Genomic DNA, 6,077 nt, shown 5'->3' with positions numbered 1-6,077 from the left:
TCTGCCACGAAACGGGAATTAAAGGTTTGTAAGCTGTCTTGGGATCAGCTCCCTCCAAAATTGCCTCGAATACTTGTGTCTCAGCTAATGCAGCATCTATCTCTTTTTGTTGCTGCAGAGCGTCTAATGCTTGGAGACGGGCCTGTTCAGCCTGCCGTTCCACTTGGTGACGGGCCTGTTCCGCTTGGAATTCAGCTGGGAGTCGGGCCTGTTCTGCTTGGAATTCAGCTTGGAGTCGGGCCTGTTCTGCTTGGAGTCGGGCCTGTTCAGCTTGGAGTCGGGCCTGTTCAGCTTGGGGTTCAGCTTGGAGACGGGCCTGTCTTACTTTTATTTCTATTTCACTGTTCGCATGCGCAGCTCTGGCTTGAGCTGCCACTAGCTTAGCCCGTGCTCTGGCGATAGTCACGCTTATTCTAGAACCACCTGATGACCGTGAACCAGCTTGCGATCTGACGTAACCGGAGCTTATAGACCGATTGTCACCTTCTACAGTTTCGTCTGCCTGTTTAAGGTCTTCTCCTCGCTGCAAAGCATTTTTGTTATTATCTTCTGACATGTTGATGTGCGGTAGATGTGCTCTACGAGGTTAAGGCTTACTCTGGGTTCCTCCTGCTCCACTCTTCACAGCTAGCCGTATTGCTATCTTTTCACTGATATCTCTTCACTGTACTGGCCACGCTAGACCTGCTCCTATCTAGTTATCCAGCAAGTTAAACACTTATTCAAAATAATTCTTCGTGAAGCCGTTTGCTGTTTGAAGCCTTTACTTGAACAATTTTTGTGAAACTGTAAACAAAGACAAAGTATGTTTTGTCCATAAACTGAGTACTATACATTCGATATTACATAAGATATAACATATTTACAACAGTAGAATAGATTAATTATATAACTAACTAACATTTGGACTCACTTCTGTAACTATCAAATATTTAACCTTTTATAAACATAGTGTTATCAAAATACTACTCTGACAACATTGCTATTATGCTAACAAACAAAGATACTCACAGATATTGCACTTGGCCTAACATATGAAATCAGATGACATTGGATTGTGAAACCCTCATGGAATCCTCCATTACTGCCAGGTTCTTCCTGGAATTCTACTTCCTGGGATTCTACTTCCTGGGTGACACAGGAAGAAAGGTACGAAGGTCAAATGACCTCTCACAGGAAGAAAGGAACAAAGGTCAAATGACCTCATAGAGGAAGAAAGGAACAAAGGTTAAATGACCTCTGTTTCATACAAACACACTGCTAACACATAACCACCACCAGAGGGTGCTATCTGCACTTAAAATAATCCATCGGTCCAGAACATCTATGTAACACAATAGTAAGGAAGGATATTTGCTCTGATGATGTGGAATCTGTATGGGCAGAGCTGAGAAATACCAAGGGGTAGAAAACATTAGTGGGAGTTGTATACAGACCCCCAAACAGTAATGCTGAGGTTGGGGATGGCATCAAATGGGAAATTAGAGACATGTACAATAAGGGCACAGCGGTAATCATGGGTGACATTAATCTACATATAGATTGGGCTAACCAAATTAGTAACAATGCTGTGGAGGAGGAATTCCTGGAGTGTATACGGGATGGTTTCCTGGACCAATATGTTGAGGAACCAACTAGAGATCAGGCCATCTTAGACTGGGTATTATGTAATGAGAAAGGATTAATTAGCAATCTTGTTGTGCGAGGCCCCTTGGGGAGGAGCGATCATAATATGATAGAATTCTTCATTAAGATGGAGAGTGAAGCAGTTGACTCAGAGACAAGGGCCCTGATTTTAAATAAAGGAAACTACAATGGTATGAGGCACGAGTTGGCTTGGATGGATTGGGGAACGTTACTTAAAGGGTTGATGGTGGATAGGCAATGGCAAACATTTAAAGATCGCATGGATGAACGACAGCATTTGTTCATCCCTGTTTGGCATAAAAATAAAACAAAAAAGGTAACTCAACTGTGGCTAACAAGGGAAATTAGGGATAGCATAAGATCCAAGGAGAGGACATATAATTTGGCTAGAAAAAGCAGCAAACCTGAGGATTGGGAGCAGATTACGATTCAGCAAAGGAGGACAAAGCGATTAATTAAGAAGGGGAAAATAGATTGAGAGTAAGCTTGCAGGGATTATAAAAACTGACTGTAAAAGCTTCTATAGATATGTGAAGAGAAAAAGATTGGTGAAGTCAAGCATAGGTCCCTTGCAATCAGAATCAGGGGAATTTATAATGGGGAACAAAGAAATGGCGGGACAATTAAATACATACTTTGATTCTGTCGTCACAAAGGAGGACACAAATAACCTCCCAGAAATGTCGGGGAACATAGGGTCTAATGAGAGGGTGGAACAGAATGAAATCAGTATTTTTAGGGAAATGGTGTTAGGGAAATTGACGGGATTGAAGGCTGATAAACCCCCAGGGCCTGATAATCTACATTCTAGGGTACTTAAGGAAGTGGCCCTAGAAATAGTAGATGCATTGCTGGTCATCTTCCAAAATTCTATAGACTCTGGAACAGTTCCCATGGATTGGAGGGTAGCTAATGTAACCCCACTATTCAAAAAAAGTAGTAGAGAGAAAAAGGGGAATTATAGACCAGTAAGCCTGACATCGGTAGTGAGGAAAATGCTAGAGTCCATTATGAAAGATATAATAGCAGAGCACTTGGAAAACAGTGACAGGATCGGACAAAGTCAACATGGATTTACAAAAGGGTAAATCGTGCTTAACTAAGCTTCTGGAATTTTTTGAGGGAGTAACTGGTAGAATAGATAAGGGAGAACCACATAAAAACTGACTGTAAAAGCTTCTATAGATATATGGTGTATTTGGACTTTCAGAAGGCTTTCGATAAGGTAACGCATAAGAGATTAGCGTGTAAAGTTAAAGCACATGGGATTGGGGATAAGGTACTGACTTGGATAGAGAAAAGGTTGGCAGACAGGAAGCAAAGAGTTGGAATAAACAGGTCTTTTTCCAAGTGGCCGTCAGTGACTAGCCGGGTACCGCAGGGATCGGTGCTAGGACCCCAGCTATTCCCAATATATATTAATGATCTAGATGAGGGAACTAGATGTAATATCTCCAAGTTTGCAGATGACACAAAGCTGGGTGAGCGTGTGTGCTGTGAGGAGGATGCCGAGAAACTGCAGTCTGATTTGGACACGGATGATTGGGCAGATGCATGGCAGATGCAGTATAATGTGGATAAATGCAAGGTTATCCACTTCGGTGGCAAAAACAGAAAGGCAGATTATTATCTGAATGGCAATAGATTGGGAGAAGGGGAAGTGCAACGAGACCTGGGTGTCCTTGTGCACCAGTTGCTGAAGGTGTAGCGGGTGGCGTGTGGGTGGTTTTGCTTGGCGCGTACGTACGCCCAGTCAGTTATGCCTCTGACTGTTTTGTGAGCGGTTCGAATCGCTCCCACACCCCTGGGTTCTAGACACCGGACTTAGGTACAAGGCAGCGGTACAGAGAAGACTCGAGTAGACAGGTGGTTGGATGTAAACAAAACCATGATTTTATTGAAGAGGAAAAACTTGATACAATCTTACGGAAAAATTACTAGTGTACACTTCTACAGGCAAAAAATGCAAAAGAATAATAATAAACTATACTTATACAGGCAATGGGGAACACACGACACATCGAGGGAAAACAACTATCTTAACAATCCCCTTATCCTTATCCCACCCCCTATACCTAACTAGATTAAGCTATGAGGGGTCAGAACTTCATGCTCACCAATCGATAAGGTTTGTTAGACTCAAAACAGCGATTGGGTTCGGGGTTCGCTCTTGGTGCTCTCTGGAGCCTGCCGTCGTCACGTGGTTTCTGGGCGCTGCAAGGGCGTTGTCCAGGTTCGAGTACCCCAAAGTTAAAGTCTCTGTTTGGGTACTTTACCTTGCAGGGATGATTCTTCGTCGACAGCCACCAGTTTGAGTTGGTGTGCAAATATTCGAAGGTCGGCTGAGGCTGAAGGCCTGATAATTCGAAGCCTCCCCTCAGTTTGTCCCTTCAGTTGGTCTTCTTCAGCCGGCCTTCCCTCCGGTGGTCTTCCCTCCTCCCCTCGTCACGTCCCGCCTCGCCTGGCCTGAATTGTCCATGTCTGCCCGACCCGGTGCTGGGGCGATTCCAGATAGAGTGGGATAAGGGCACGGGCAAAGGCCAGGGGGTAAGCGCGGGACAGGGCAAGAGCGGCAGCCATGAGGGCGAGGGGCTGAAGAGCAGCACCAGCACAACAACCAACGAACACACCTGACGATCGAACACACCCTATGCTACCCGGGGCCTTCAATTATACCTTCGTCGAAAACCCTTATCTGCGTGCCAAATCAGGTTAATTCTTTGTTTTAATTTTGGCGGGCTATTTTAAATAATGGTAGCAATCCATTCTAACTGTTTTTAGCTGGCCGGTAATCACATCTATCGGCCCGATAATTGATTTGTATTGTCATGAAAGTTCCTTGATGGGCTTGTCCAGCCTCGATGGCTGTGTTAATCTGTTTCCGATAATATATGTAGACCGTTTGATGGCCTTAACTATAGGCCTAAACTGAAATTAGATATGTCTCCAATTCGGTCTAATGCATAATTCAGAATCCTGTCTGGTTGCAAAATACAAAGTCTCTCTTCACAGAAAAACCTGCAGCTTTGGTTTCGATTTCCCCCAAGCTGTCTGCGTTGCAGAATCCATTTTAAAATCCCACAGGCTTTCTGCCACGAGGCACGGACGCCATCTTGGGTACCCTTTTTGATTTAAAATGTCCACGCAGGGTCCCGTTTATTAATAACAGCCTTCGGGGAAATGCAGAAATTTTGCACATCTTACAGTCTGCCCTGTGATACTAAAACTTGCTTGAAGTATCATACATTTAAAGTGAGCAAAAATTTTCTGACCCTCCATAGTCAACCTTCCCCTGTAATTATCTATGTCATATACCCATGAGACATGCACTTCCCATTCCGCGAAAATGTAGTGTACATCAGCATACAGAGAGTAAAATTACAGACTTTACACACACACCCAAGCATGGAGGGGGTCCAAAACCCCTGCATCACTTGATACACATATCTTTATTAAACCGCGTCGCAAAAAAACAACAAAAGAAAAACCTTTAATTAAAAATTACAAACACAAAGAAACAACAATCCTTTAATCAAAATACAGGGAAAAAGACTTAAACCGGTGCATCTCCCTCCACCTTTACATAGTGTTCTTTCCAAATCCTCTGGTTTCGGAATTCTGACCACCGACCTTTTCCCTTGCACTGGATACAAACTAAATACAACACTATCCCTAACTGGCAAACCACGAGAATGTGGGAAGCCAATCCGATCCACGAAGGGACCTCTATATTACTGAAAATGTTCCACCAGGGTGGAGTCACAATATCCAATATCTTCGTCCCTATCTCTACCGTTTTCTGTTCGAGTGTATAGAAATGTTTCTGCGAAACTATAACGTTATTTTGGTCAGATGTTCAGTGAGAGGGGGGATTTTGTAGCCAAAGTGCGCTACGTACTTTTGCAAGTTTGTGAAATTCTCCTTCACAGTGAGGTGAACAGTGGAGGGTTCAGGAATGGAGACAATTCACTCCTGGACGCGCCGGTGGTGACACAATATGTCCCACCTCCTATATATGCTACCTGCAGGGGAACATGGCCTTGTGCCATTGCCTGCATGGTACAATTTATAGGTTTCGCGTCAGCAGCTCTGAACCCACACTGCGGTTTTGAAAAGGCATTCAAGTGCTGGGAACACAGGATTATGTGTGCTCCCCGGCTCCAGCACCCTAAGAGGTCAGTACCTGTCATAGCGTGCTCCCACTTAATGACATAAGGCAGGACCGCTGTGAAACGAATGTGTGCACCCCCTTGAATGACTCCAATGTTCTCAACCCTGTATACCGGCGCGGGTCGGGCTGTCCTACCCATGACCGGCATCCTAACTACCACTCCCATGATTGTGTGGTTGGACCGCCCACAATCCACGGGGACTGGATAGGCTTCGGAGGCTAGCCGGAGTTGGCACGGGGTCAATGCATTCTCAAAAGG

The sequence above is a fragment of the Somniosus microcephalus genome, chromosome 6 (assembly GCF_052327205.1).
Source record: "Somniosus microcephalus isolate GS21.2 chromosome 6, FLI_Smic_1.0, whole genome shotgun sequence".
In the NCBI taxonomy this organism is placed as follows: Eukaryota; Metazoa; Chordata; class Chondrichthyes; order Squaliformes; family Somniosidae; genus Somniosus; species Somniosus microcephalus.
The sequence above is the reverse complement of the archived record's forward strand: the minus strand, read 5'-3'. Positions refer to the sequence as shown.